The 13,563-nt window shown below is 34.3% G+C and overlaps 2 long non-coding RNA genes across 2 annotated transcripts; both read right to left on the reverse strand.

Moving 5' to 3' along the window:
- Nucleotides 1-5,943: 5,943 nt before the first annotated feature.
- Nucleotides 5,944-6,865, reverse strand: LOC104707082 (uncharacterized). The gene is made up of 2 exons (XR_754547.2): nt 6,595-6,865; nt 5,944-6,343 (listed from the first exon to the last, which is right to left on the reverse strand). It is a non-coding gene; the product is annotated as an uncharacterized LOC104707082 (long non-coding RNA).
- Nucleotides 6,866-7,054: 189 nt separating this feature from the next.
- LOC147939957 (uncharacterized) lies at nt 7,055-7,668 on the reverse strand. Its single transcript, XR_015563729.1, has 2 exons — nt 7,569-7,668; nt 7,055-7,469 (listed from the first exon to the last, which is right to left on the reverse strand). It is a non-coding gene; the product is annotated as an uncharacterized LOC147939957 (long non-coding RNA).
- Between the last annotated feature and the right edge of the window lie 5,895 nt (nt 7,669-13,563).

Raw genomic sequence — 13,563 nt, forward strand, 5'->3', positions numbered from 1 at the left:
GCATTGGATAATGGTGTTGTCTCTGGTTCCATCCAATCGTGAAGAGATCAGACCGAGATACTGGAAACCCCAACAACGACTGGAACACATCCTCAAACTCCTCAACAACCCGAATACCTCAACCTTAGACTGTCCCAATGACTCCGGCTTTGAAATTGTAACTAGATAGGCCTCACGCCCCTCTCAATCATCTTCTCTGCCTGCATGGCCGAGATCATGAGACTTCCTGAAATAGGTCTCACTCCTAGAAATCAGTCTCACTCTCTAAAATACCAACTTTCAAGATGCTCAAATGTCACTCTACCCCGATGACAATCTAGATGTACACTATGTCGATGTAACCAATCCATACCTAGAATAACATCATACAACTCCACGGGACTGGTAATCAAATATGCTAGCATCGACTCTCCTGCAATCTGAATATTAACACCCCTCATTGTAACACCCCCGAACCGTTCTAAGACTAAGAACAAATCAGATGCATTCCTTGTGATGCCCGTAGACGATCTGACCAGGGTTACTATAACAAATCCAATATCTTAGTCAGTCCATCCGCGGGTATCGTTCCTCTCAAACACGGCGTAAGGCTTTTCAACCATTACCATGTCCGCGAGTTGTGTTAGTGCGGACAAGACTAATATTGAGTGGAACACAAGGCGTTTAATAAAAATATCATTTCATTTATTAAATCGTTGTAAACACTTACAAAGGATTGGGATCCCAGAGCCTAAGGTCCAAAACGAGTCAATAATTACAAATCTAGTTTTACAAAGGCAACAAACTCTACTCTGGTGTCCAGCGTCCGTGCTTTCTCAAAAGATCTCTCAACTATGGTTACCTGAAAAACAAAAGTATAATCTTGAGTAATCTAAAATTACTCAGTTAGTTCGGGATCTCTAACAATCAACAACCCTAAACCCAATCTCCAAAACAACAATCAAGCAAACAACACACAATCAAGCTTAAACAAGCAATCATACTCCATACAGAGTACTCACAATGGAAGCTAACTAACACAAATAACATGACACCACAGCCATCGCACTACTTACTACCAAACCTTAAGGCCTTTACTATTAATGCGACTTGGATTTCCCACAAGGCAATGTCTTCTGACCCTTAGCCACAAAGGCTAGAAGGATTACATCCCTTCCCAAAAACCGTGTAAAAGGGACTTATTCCCTTACGGAAAAATTTACTACTTCGTCAAGTAGTGCCCGGTGGTAGCGAACTGCTCCGAGCCGTTGGGACAATCACGATCTCGTCACTCGCTAGCCATAGAATGACTAATTCCAAACTACTCACTATGAGCCTAATGTAATCTCATTACTACTCGCATTATATCTACTAACACATAAGTCAATCAAGCAATGACAAGATTAGCTAAGAGCAATCGATCAATCAATCAAACAAACAAACAATGAAACAATCAACATGAAACAATTAAACAACAACATACACAACGCCCAATTATCATGCCAATGTATACCAATTATTGACCATGAACAACCAAGCAGCATAACGGTGATACCAACGATAGCCTTAGGCCTGGGCGTTTGGGTACCCGTTCGGGTTCGGGTCAGGTATTTCGGATTTTCAGGTATTTCGGTAAAAAGGTCCTAGACCCATTCAGGTATTTCTAGTATTCGGATCGGATTTCGGATAAACACCCATCGGGTTTGGGTTTTACCTAGTACCCAAAATATATTTCAGATTTAGGTTCGGTTCTGATTATTTACATCTTAAGCTGAACAAAATACTCGAATTCAATCTGAATTCCAAACAAATCCGAATTCAAATCTCTCCAACTGAAGAAAATTTATGGAAAACACCTTATTATTGAAAATGTTCTATTTGTTTTCTTTCTCTTCTTTGTATTTTTTAATATCCAAAAATAATATTTTAGTATTTAGAATGTAAAATAAATAATGCATTTAAGTCTGTATAAAATAATTATAACCTTTTATATCTAAAATTTCAAATAACGTTATAGATTGTGGGGACAATTGCATCTAGTAATATATAAATACTTGAAGTTTTAATAATAACAACGGATATTTAAGTGGCAAAATGGTTACAATGAACCCCTTAAATGCTTAAGGTAGTGGGTTCAAGTACTGCTAGTGACTATGTTGCCTTGGGTTATGTCGGGTTAGTTCGGGTACCGGGTTCGGGTACCAGGTTCGGGTATTTTTCCCAGGGCTAGATAGCCTAATCTCAATAATTAATGCACAAGGAATTATGATAATTAAATTCTCACATCAAACAATAGATCTTGGAATCATACTAAGTATAGTTCCTAAACCTCACACAAACGACACAATCTTAAAATAAATAAAGCAAAGATGCTAGATCTAAACCAACCAATCAAATTGATTTCACGTAGAAACGTAGATCTAACTATAATGCATAATTTACACAAGTATAAACATGCAACCTCAAGCCTAAACTCAAACACAAAATAAAATCCTAGTCATGTGCTACTAAAAATGCTTCAATACTCACCTTGGCCTTAACGTCGAGAAAACGACATTCTACCCTTGCCCGCCTATTGATCTCGATCCAATTAGCTTTATCCAATGATGGATCTAAGCTTTAGACCGAACCAAAAACATAGAAAATATTCTAAAAAGAATAAAAGACTAAAGGTAGAACTTACTTACCGGATACCCGACCACGACTCTCAACTCGACCAATTTTTACCTGACTCGTCCCGCAAGCTTCTATAACTAACGAACGGTCTAACTAACTACCTACGGTGGGATTTTTGGTTTGCTGATGAAAAATAATGAATGGATCTCGTCGCTTTATATAGTGAAAGGAGACTTAACGCCCAAGCTAAGCCAAGCACGAGGTGGAAGATAAGCTTTATCCAAAAGCTTATCTAGTTTCTATGTTTATTCTTATCCAAACTCAAGCTTGTGTCCACTTATGTTTACCACACGCCTTCCTTATCCAAGCATGTGGTACAACATGGAAAACACACTCCAAGCTGGTGACACAACTACTTGCACCACAAGCACCTCTATGATAAAGCAGCTTTTCAGTCAAAACTGAACCAAGAGTTTTTCGACCAATTTTTACGGCTAAACTGATGTAATGTGGTTTGTACTTAACCACTTACTAAACATGGTTGTCTCTGTATCCAAACCCGTTCAATCTTCGCTCGCTTGTCTCAGCCATAATAGCTCATTCTCGGTAAAACTAGTTTTTCTCTGATAGAAACTAGTCACTTCCACAAACTCTGAATATTCCTCGGCAAACTTAATATTTACCTTGTTCAAAATGCAACTCTTGACTGAACTTGATAGCTTGTTGATAACCATTCAATAATTGATAGATCTTGTCCTGTATTCAACTAACGACGATGGTGTTGATAGCATATCAACCAAATGTTGGCCCTTCCGATAATTGTTTCGGTCATGTCCTTTGACCGAATGCTTATCATCTTCCTGTAGCCTTACTGGCCATTGCCACTAATAGCCGGTCTTTCCCTTCTCGATACTTGATGGTAGCCGATAGAAATCTTAACTCACTCATGATTTGATATAAAAATCAATTCAACCGTTTTTCTTCGCTCAATCCTTCAAATAAGGCTTCGGTCGCACATCCACGTTCGCGACCTTCCGTCCGTATACTAGGTCAAAATCAGGGTTATTACACTCGTCCATCCAATAACCCTTAGAAACTCGCCTCCCTCGACTCTACAACACCCGACAGCTCTTTGGGATCTCCTCTGATATTGGAACTCTATGCGTACTTCGAGGTAATGAAGCAATGAGTTGCTCTAGGATCATTCAAGAAGTGGGACTTAAACCCGCCCACCAATAAAGTATCTACACAAACTTCATGTGTTAAGAACCTAGCAACACAGTCCATCTACGGTGAACTCCAACCACAAATGCTGCCACGATTGATTTAACATGCCTGAAGGCTTCTCATAAGCCTCAAAACATGGGCCTGCTAGCCCTCCATGGCTTAGTCCCACACACACACAGAAACCATTTTCCTTTGTTTCGAAGAGGATGTTCAAGGACTTCATGTCACACACAATTGACTAACTCACATAATCAACCAAAACATGCAATCCAAACATTAACAACGAAATTCACAATGAACCCAAACCTAGAACTGTAAGGGCTATAATACAAAACTGAGACGAAACAACCCATTTTAAAAAAAATATCTATTGATCTCATTCTCACTAACATCCTAACATCAATCAACTTTGCTGGTCGAGTTAACTGAACATTAGACCAATGGTACTCCAATAAATTAAATAGCCAATAAACCAATGATTCAACAATAATCAATATTCAATAACCACCAATGTCATAAAGCAAATAACCAGCATCCTAATATCATCCTAATGACCCAAATATAGAAACCTAACAAAAGCCATAGACCAATCAAACGAGCCAATAGAACATCCACTTTTTCATATCCTTGATTCCACGATCATATTTTGCATTTACCTGCACCACAAACAACAATTGAGATGCATGGGTATCATCACAAATACTAATAGAAGCAATCCTCCCATCTACTAGGCTATACAGACAAGCAATTGAGAATTTCCAAACAACAAACAACATAAACAATCAAACCAGAAACAAGGAACAAAGCGTCAGCCACCTGCTAAAAGAGTGGTGTCGATGGCCACTTGCTAAACATCTCCAAAAACTCTAATTTAAGTCATTTGAGACCTCCACATGGTGATGATCAACACTAGTAGAGTCCCCACACCATCCTCACATTGGTGTCGATCGATACTTATGCCGAGCATCGTTCTCCTTTGATCTCCAGCCTAGATCTCCAACTCTAGTCACCTCTCACTTGTCCAAGACATCCACAAGAGCGAAACCAAGCCACATAGAACACGAAAATCACACAAATATTCAAGAGAATCAATCACACAACTTATAGAACCCAAAAACAGAGAGTCTCAAGCTTAGATCAACTATGATCATGCACTCACCTTTTTCAAGGAAAATTGTGACACTAAACCCACGAAAATAGCACCCTAGCAAGCCTCTATCACGTGCTTAGCCTCAGGTCTCCACCCACAGGAACAATCTCTCAAGAGCATGCAAAGGATTTATTCCAAAAGCTTACAAGATATTCTCCATTGTTTCTTTATCTCTCTGGAAACGACAGAAGAGACTCCCTAAATCTCTAGGTCGACTTCCAGCTTAAATATCACGGTTTAGGGTTTTTTCCAAACCAAATCGCTCGAATTCGATGATTTAAAATAAACCGAATAAACCAGAAATTGATGGGTGTCGATCGAAACCCATCCCGAAACCACCAAAATTGATTTGCCGATGTTACCATTTTGTGGTTAGTGCATGACCATGACTTATGTTACAAAATTGAAATAGTTTAGTTCGTTAATTGTGATGTGTGGATTGATTTCTTGTGTTTTGAATTTGTTATTGTTTCCCTTTTGTGGTTTTGTTCTATATGTGCATGCTCGTGTTGAGGAACGAGTTGGTGCAAGAGGAGGGATTTGTTACTGAGAAAGATGCAAGGATCAAGCGAAGTTGTGTTGCAAACTCGGTGTTGATCGATATCAGACGGGGTGTCGATCGACACCAACTAAGTAGCCGAGGAGATTAAGCATTGGGTGACGATCAATTCAATAGGAGGTGTTAGTCGACACCAACACGTAACCGATGAAGAAAGTAATGTGGTGTCGAACAATACCAAAGGTGGGTGCCAGCCAACATTGACATCAGTTGTGTATTTGTGCAGTTCATGATTGCCCTGGTTTGGTTGTGTTAAATTGAAATTTTGAATTATTTTTTATTTTTATCTAATGTTTTCTTATTGATATAGTTTATTTTTTTCCTTTATAACCAGTTTTTCTGTTGATGACCTGCAATTAACAATACTTGGCTGCTTTAGAAAAAGGTGTATTTTTAGAAAACGAACAAAAAATGGTGAAGAAAATCCCAGGAATATTATTAGAGCATCTCCATTGGTTGGTGCTTAACAAAGTTGCATAATAATTTTTTCATTACAAATTTTGAAAAAAGTTAAGTTAAGAATTTTATTAGGAAACTGTAATGATCCTTTTCAACAATGACAAATGACAAATGGAACCTGCAGAAAGTGCAGGATATCAAAATCAAAATGAGTTTGATCATGGATATAGCCAAAGTTGAAAGCGCTAACGTTGATAAAGAGTGGAGGCAGACAAACATAATCTTTCGCAACAAAATTCATAAAACTCCAGAGAGATTAACACTTGTTCTTGTGACTCTCATCACTGAAAAATTTCCGCTTGACAATCCGCGAACCACAAAGATCCGCTGATCATGGCTAGTCCCATGATCGTCTTTAACACACAACAAAAACATAGAAATATATCAAATTTAATTCAAAGATGTCTTTAACACACAACCAAAACTTATACAATCTACCAACAAAAACAGAGAAACTAGGGCTAAAACTTGCACAAAATTTCGATATATAAAATATGGCTTAATATATAAGTTTTGATATATATCTCCACCTTAAGAGAGTAAACAAAACAAAATTTCACCTAGTAATATTCATAAATCTGTAGCTTCCGATAAGCCGCCCTACCTCAAACGAGTCAGCGTTGGTGATCAACCCCGCCGCCCCCACATGCAACCGCAAAGTCAGTCGATTCCGTCCGCGCAAATTCAGAATCTAACCACCGGAGAATCTTAAAGATTTCTGACTGTTCAATTTGACAGAACATTTCCGAAAGTTTTGCCGATGAAACAATCGTAAAATAGGGAGAGATACAGATAGAGAGAGACGAGAGAGAAAAACAAAAAATTAAAATAAAAAAAAACTTTTTTATTCCCAGCCAATCCTATTGACATCCACCTGCTTATTAACGATTTTAAAACATCTAATACTAGTATTTATTCCCGTGCTATGCACGAATATAATTTGTTTATTTAAGAATTATTCTTTTAGAAGAAAAATAATAATATTCTTAACATAATATTAAATCAATACTGTTAAACCACACCAAAAACAAAATCTAAACAATACTGTTAAAAGAAATTTAATATTTTTGATTTTGTAATCCGTTTACTACAATTTGATATAGATATAGTTACATATTTTTTTCCTCAATATGTTGATCTCTAACAAATAAAGCCATTAAATAATCATAATTTGAGGGAAGAATGGAAGATCACAAAAAAAATAGTTACTAATTAAAATGATACTCAAGAGTTTCTCATTTCTATGAAAATGTCGTCGTGATGTTAGTATGAATATGTTGTTTCCACTCTTAACGTGACTCTGTTTTGACCATAATGAACTCCTTAACGTGACTCCTCTCGATGATCAAATCTTTCAGATCTAACTCCATTATTGTTGTTTCCTGCCAACGGCTTGTAGCTATTCACGTCTAGTACGTGTTTGATCTAGTTGTTCACTTTTGGTCCCGTCAACTATTGGTTTGTAACAGATTTCTATCACTGAAAAATGAAAACAGAGAGAGTTACTATTGACCCAAGAAAAGAGAGAGAGAGAGAGAGATAGACTATTGACCCAAGAAAAGAGAGAGAGAGAGTTACATTGTTTCCAACCGAAGGTGGCCATGGTCCTATTGCTGAGTTATAGAGGTAGGACATTAAAAATAAATCTATCATTTTGTTGATGAGCATTTTGTCGAGTGGTTTTTAGAAGAAACTTGCTATTGCATTGGTTTTTATATTGAATCTTAAGGAAGTTATTAGAAGAAGTTGAGATCATGGAAGATGGAGATCATGGAGAGATCTTGGTGATTGAAGAAGCATTTTAATCGGAGAGAGAAACATATAAATGACTTATTTATTATTCGGAAAACATGAATTTGCTTCAATTATCCGATTTTTTAGGGGAGTTACAGTGTTCGATTTTCTTTTTATTCTGCTGTACTTCTAAATTGAAAACAAAATCCATGTGGCAGATATATATTGGTCAGGTGACTTGTGAATTATAAGATAAAAAATTAACATTAATCCATAATAAATTTTTTACTGTTTTCATTAAAATTAATCAGATTTATTATTAAACAATTCTAATAAACTAACTAAGGACCATCGATGGAGGTTGTCTTACTGAACTTTTTGAAGCATCTGTATCCCTACATTAAAACTAAATACATGACTATATATATTCCTAAATTTTCATTAATTAGCTGGCAAAAATGGTATGGTTTGAGATAAGCATTTACCGTTAATGGGCCGTGTACATAGCACAAATAGTTTTTTTTAACAAATTCGATTAAAAATAAATGACCATGATGTATCAACTAGGCCTCGGCATAAAAACCGTACCTGAATATCCAACCTGGAACCCGACCCGAAAAACCGGGTTCGGGTTGGATACGGGTTTGCCTATAAAACCTTATTGGGTTCTATTTTCTAATACCCGTGGGTTTGGGTTAGGGTCAGGTAATACTCGGTACCCGTTTGGGTACCCATTAAACCGAACATATAAACATATTAATAATATTTATCATTAATATAATGCAATTACCCCAAAATTATGATTATAATTTTGAATATTTCATTTTGTTTTATACCTAAATATCAAAAATAATCAAAATATCTAAAATATTTTGTTATGTAAGTCAAAATTTAACTAAATTTATTTATATTTAATTATATTTTTTTGGGTACCCGGTAGTTCGGGTACTAATCGGGTTCTAAAATTTGTAACCCAAACCGACCCGAACCCGATAGTACCCAAACCGAACCGAACCCATATATCTAAAAATATCCAATGGGTTCTATTTTTCTAAACCCGTTTACCCGAACCCGAATGGATAATACCCAAACCCGAACGGGTTACCCAAATGCCCAGCCCTAGTATCAACAATCAGAATTGGATGCAAGAATTCAAAAATAATCAACTCACCTCGGTTATCCGATTTTTTAGGGGAGTTACAGTGTTCGATTTTCTTTTTATTCTGCTGTACTTCTAAATTGAAAACAAAATCCATGTGGCAGATATATATTGGTCAGGTGACTTGTGAATTATAAGATAAAAAATTAACATTAATCCATAATAAATTTTTTACTGTTTTCATTAAAATTAATCAGATTTATTATTAAACAATTCTAATAAACTAACTAAGGACCATCGATGGAGGTTGTCTTACTGAACTTTTTGAAGCATCTGTATCCCTACATTAAAACTAAATACATGACTATATATATTCCTAAATTTTCATTAATTAGCTGGCAAAAATGGTATGGTTTGAGATAAGCATTTACCGTTAATGGGCCGTGTGCATAGCACAAATAGTTTTTTTTAACAAATTCGATTAAAAATAAATGACCATGATGTATTAACTAGGCCTGGACATAAAAACCGTACCCGAATACCCAACCTGGAACCCGACCCGAAAACCGGGTTCGGGTTGGATACAGGTTTGCCTATAAAACTTTATTGGGTTCTATTTTCTAATACCCGTGGGTTTGGGTTAGGGTCAGGTAATACCCGGTACCCGTTTGGGTACCCATTAAACCGAACATATAAACATATTTATAATATTTATCATTAATATAATGCAATTACCCCAAAATTATGATTATAATTTTGAATATTTCATTTTGTTTTATACCTAAATATCAAAAATAATCAAAATATCTAAAATATTTTGTTATGTAAGTCAAAATTTAACTAAATTTATTTATATTTAATTATATTTTTTCGGGTACCCGGTAGTTCGGGTACTAATCGGGTTCTAAAATTTGTAACCCAAACCGACCCGAACCCGATAGTACCCAAACCGAACCGAACCCATATATCTAAAAATATCCAATGGGTTCTATTTTTCTAAACCCGTTTACCCGAACCCGAATGGGTAATACCCAAACCCGAACGGATTACCCAAATGCCCAACCCTAGTATCAACGATCAGAATTGGATGCAAGAACTCAAAAATAATCAACTCACCTTGGGTATCCGATTTTTTAGGGGAGTTACAGTGTTTGATTTTTTTTTTATTCTGCTGTACTTCTAAATTGAAAACAAAATCCATGTGGCAGATATATATTGGTCAGGTGACTTATGAATTATAAGATAAAAGATTAACATTAATCCTTAATAAATTTTTTACTGTTTTCATTAAAATTAATCAGATTTATTATTAAACAATTCTAATAAACTAACTAAGGACCATCGATGGAGGTTGTCTTACTGAACTTTTTGAAGCATCTGTATCCCTACATTAAAACTAAATACATGACTATATATATTCCTAAATTTTCATTAATTAGCTGGCAAAAATGGTATGGTTTGAGATAAGCATTTACCGTTAATGGGCCGTGTGCATAGCACAAATAGTTTTTTTTAACAAATTCGATTAAAAATAAATGACCATGATGTATCAACTAGGCCTAGGCATAAAAACCGTACCTGAATATCCAACCTGGAACCCGACTCGAAAAACCGGGTTCGGGTTGGATACGAGTTTGCCTATAAAACCTTATTGGGTTCTATTTTCTAATACCCGTGGGTTTGGGTTAGGGTCAGGTAATACCCGGTACCCGTTTGGGTACCCATTAAACCGAACATATAAACATATTTATAATATTTATCATTAATATAATGCAATTACCCCAAAATTATGATTATAATTTTGAATATTTCATTTTGTTTTATACCTAAATATAAAAAATAATCAAAATATCTAAAATATTTTGTTATGTAAGTCAAAATTTAACTAAATTTATTTATATTTAATTATATTTTTTCGGGTACCCGGTAGTTCGGGTACTAATCGGGTTCTAAAATTTGTAACCCAAACCGACCCGAACCCGATAGTACCCAAACCGAACCGAACCCATATATCTAAAAATATCCAATGGGTTCTATTTTTCTAAACCCGTTTACCCGAACCCGAATGGGTAATACCCAAACCCGAACAGGTTACCCAAATGCCCAGCCCTAGTATCAACGATCAGAATTGGATGCAAGAATTCAAAAATAATCAACTCACCTCGGTTAACCTCCCCCCCCCCCACATTCATGGCATAATCGTTGAGGTCCGACGGTTCCACTTTGTCTTCCCCTTTAAAGAAGTGATGGAGACGGTCCTCTGTGGTAGACCTTGGGCGTTTGCACACAGAATGCTTGTCTTGCAGAGGTGGACGCCACTCATGAATCCAGGCAATCTGAATTACATCCCATTTTGGATTCATATCCGTGTGCATTCCCCTCTAGTACATGAGCCAGGAAGTGGTTGCTCATATTGGTCAGGCTATGGGCATGATTATGGATTTTGACTATGGCCAAGCCGCTTCTCAGAGAATGGAATATGTTCGTGTTCGCCTGAATTGGGATATCATGGATCCTCCAATATACCCCCGGATCAACACTATCTTGCGATTTCGATATGAGAGATTTCATGGTTTTTGTGAAGCATGTGGTCTCCTCGCTCATGATTCTGGGGCATGCCTACTTCAAAATGGAGGTTTTTATCCACATTCTGGTGATGAAGATAGCAGTGACGATGATATCCCACCAGCCGCTCGTCAAAGACAAAACATCCACATCGAAGAGATTGTTGACAATGATGTCGCTGTGGAAGATGGACTCCCCAACAATGGATCGGTGCTTGATTTAGATTTTACAATTAAACAAGGTTATATATTAGTTTAGATTTTACAATTAGAACGAAATTATGTATCGATTTGGGTTTACAAATGAGGTGATTGAGGTTTAGATTTCACAATTAAAAAGAAACTATATGTCGATTAGGGCTTACAAATGAGGTGATTAAGGTTTAGAGTTTACAATTAGAACGATATTATATTTCGGTTTGGGTTTACAAATGAGGTGATTAGGAGTTAGATGTTACAATTAGAACAAACTTATATGTCAGTTTGGGTTTACAAATGAGGTGGTTAGGATTTTTATTTTACAATTAGAATGAAATTATATATCGGTTTGAGTTTATAAATGAGGTGTTTAGAGTTTAGATTTTACAATTAAAATGAAATTCTTGGTCGGTTTGGTTTATAAAAGAGCGGTTTAGGTTTTTCTATTTTACAATGATGTATACATATTTTGTTTCCTTATTTTATAAGGAGATGAATAAAGAGGTTCACTCCTAGGGGTGAATTCAAGTATTGTCCTTTTAAAAATATCCTTTTTTATTATACAAAATAACTAAATTTTAAATCCTAAACCCAAAATACTTAACCTTACCTTAAAACTATATCCTAAATATAAAATAAAGAACCCAAACCTAAAAAAAAAAATTCTAAAATTTAACTTAACATATTGTAATTGTGTAAAAGAGTGTAAACTTGAAAATTTTCAAAAGATATGATATTTTTGAAAATGGGTATTTCTAACAAGTTCTCTTAAAATAAAGTTGAAGTAACTGTCGTATGTATGCTTGTAAAAATTATTTGGTTTGACAAGAAAATATAATATAATATATTTATTTATATAAAGGAGAATATTTACAATCTTTTTTCTTTTAGGATTAATAATGGATTAAATAATTTTTTCTCATTAAGATATCATATTAATTAATTGTGATATTTTTTTAATATACAATTTTCTTATAATTATCTTTTTGTGATTGGGTAATAAAATAGATTTTTGAAAATCAAAAACCAAAAACGTATCTAAAAACTAGTACTAGTAGGCCATAATCCCCTATATAATAAAATGGAAGTATACAAGATTGTTTTGTAGACTATATAATTTTAATAAGTTGGTTACAAATAGGTTATAGATTAATTTATATATTAATTGGTTACAAGTTAAATAGTGGGTACAACCTTAATTTATTTTAGGAAGATTTTATTATTAGAGCACATTGTTTCCAAAAATCTTAAAGAGAGTGTTCTAAATAATCATTTGATATCATCTAACTTACCATATTAATTTTCTTTATTAAATTATTCATCAAATAAAATATTTTGATATCTAACTTCATATATTAATTTGTTAATTATCATTATACTTCACCTCTCATTTTTATATATGAGTCTATTTTGTGAAACAAATAAATTATCATATTATTTATTATAATTAAAAAATAGTTATTTCCGGATATACCATAAGTTGAATTTTTAAAAACAAATATAAATGGTTCAATCTATAAAATATTCAAGTTTTCGTAATATTATTCTTTAAAAATAATATCTATTGAATGAAAATTTTTATTGAGTAACAGGTCAAAATTTGAATATTTAAATTCAATTTTATACTTTTTTTGTTGAATTTTATAATTTTATATAATATAATAAACTTTAAATAATTTATTTTGAAATATTTTTAAAATATTGAAACTTGATATAAAAGTTAGAAACTATAAACACTCTAAATGTATTTGTTATAGAAATGTCAATAATATATCACTATAATATGAAATAATTTCAAGAAACCAAGTATATTAAAACAAAAAGTATAACAATATATTAAATTACTCATAATATAATAACTCATAATATAATAAATTTTAAAAACCAAATTTACAAAATTATGTCTTATAATGACATTCAAGTCATGATGTAGAATATATATTGTTCAAATAACTTCACATATATAAACTAATATAAC

The sequence above is a fragment of the Camelina sativa genome, chromosome 8 (assembly GCF_030686135.1).
Source record: "Camelina sativa cultivar CO46 ecotype springtype chromosome 8, ASM3068613v1".
NCBI lineage: Eukaryota > Viridiplantae > Streptophyta > Magnoliopsida > Brassicales > Brassicaceae > Camelina > Camelina sativa.